A 2,028-nucleotide genomic window follows, 5' to 3' on the forward strand; every position below is an offset into this window, starting at 1 on the left:
AAGCGATAGAAGTCAGTAGTACTTCTATGATAGAAGTCAGTAGTACAACTATGTTAGCTATCCTGTGTATACATATATACATAATTTTCCCTTTCTTTCTTTTCTCTTTTCCCTCATCCCAGTTGCTCTTTACTTTTGAGCAGTTTCCTTTTGTTTCACAATGTCTATCATACCTCCTAATTTTTATTCACTCTTTCAGGTTCTTACACTAGTGAGACAGTATGTTGCTTACACATGCAGGTCTGATTTATTTCACTTATGAGTATGGTCTCTAATTCTGACCATTTACCTTGAGTTTATCTTTTTTTATAGCTGAGTAATATTCCATTATAGAGAAATGCCACAATTTTTTTTATCCAATCCTCAGTGGATGGACATTTGGGTTGTTTCTACAATTTAGCCATTACAAATTGTGCAACTATAAACATGGGTGCACATATATAGCTGTGATATGATGTTTTCAGATCTTCTGGGAAAATACCCAAAAAGGGAAAAGCTGGATTGAATGGGACCTCTATACCTAGCTTGCTGAGGAATCTCCAAACACATTTCCACAGTGGTTTCACCAGCCTATACTCCCACCAGCAGTGGAGAAGAGTTCCTATTTCTCCACAGCCTTGCCAGCATTTGTTATTGGTTGATTTCTTAATGCTAGCCATTCTTACTGGGGTGAGATGAAATCTCAGTGTTGTTTTAATTTGCATTTCTCAAATGACTAATGATATTGAACATTTTCTCATGTATTTATTTGCCGTTTGTATTTCTTTATCTGAGAAGTGTATTCATCTCAGCTGCCCATTTTCGGATTGGGTCTTTGAATTTGGGGGGGGGGCTGATGTTTTTTAATTCTTTATATGTTCTAGATAGAAGACCTTTGTCTGAGGGACAGTCAGCTAAATTTTTTTCCCAATTTGTTGGTTTACTTTTTACTCTGGTGGTGATTTCTTTAGATGTGAAAATCTTTTCAGTAGATTCAGATGAGATCCCAGTTGTTGATTCTTTGAAGTATTTCCCATGTGGTTTGGTTTTTGTTCATGAAGTTTCTGCCTACCCTTATGTCTTCAAGGTTTTTTTTTACTTACTTTCTCTTCTAATAGATTTAGTGTTTCTGGTTTAATATTGAGATCTGTGATCCATTTTGACTTGAGTTTGGTGCATGGTGATAGACTTCAGTCTATTTTCAGTCTTCGGCAAGTGGCAAGCCAATTTTTCCAGCACAATTTATTGAAGAGGCTATCTTTTGTCCAGTGAGTTTGTTTAGCCCCTTTGTCAAAGATTAGGTGGCTAAGTGTGTTTGTGGTTGTGGCTGTTTCTTCCAGTCTGTTCCATTGATCCTTAGGTCTGTTTTTTAGCCAGTATCATGTTGATTTTTTTACAGTAGCTTTGTAGTATAATTTCAGGTCAGGGGTTGTGATTCTACTTGACTTGTCTTTGTTGCCCAGGATTGCTTTTGCTATTCTGGGTCTCTTCTGGTTCCAGATGAATTTTAGGAATGTTTTCTCTAGATCTGTGAATTATGCTAATGGTACTTTAATGGGAATTGCATTGAATCTGTACAACAATTTTGATAGTATGGCCATTTTCGCAATGTTGGTTCTTCCTATCCATGAACAAGGAATATTTTTCCATTTACTGAAATCCTCTTTGATCTGTTTTTTTCAGAGAACTGTAGTCTTCATTGAATAGGTCTTTTACTTCTTTTGTTAGATTGATTCCTAAATATTTCAATTTCTTGGATGCTATTGTGAAAGGTATGGTTTCCTTAATTTCTCTCTCAGTCTGTTTGTTGTTTGTGTATAGGAATGCTGTTGATTTTGAGTGTTGACTTTGTATCCAGCTACACTACTGAATTTGTTGATTAATTCAAGGAGTCTTCTTGTGGAGTTTTTGGGATCTTCCATGTAAAGTATCATGTATTCTGCAAATAGTGATAATTTCACTTTTTTCCTTTCCTATCCTTATTCCTTTTATTTCTCTCTCTTGTCTAATTGCTCTGGCTAATGCTTCCAGAACTATGTTGAATAGGAG

Source organism: Chinchilla lanigera, unplaced genomic scaffold (genome assembly GCF_000276665.1).
Source record: "Chinchilla lanigera isolate Chin_1 unplaced genomic scaffold, ChiLan1.0 scaffold00032, whole genome shotgun sequence".
Classification (NCBI taxonomy): domain Eukaryota; kingdom Metazoa; phylum Chordata; class Mammalia; order Rodentia; family Chinchillidae; genus Chinchilla; species Chinchilla lanigera.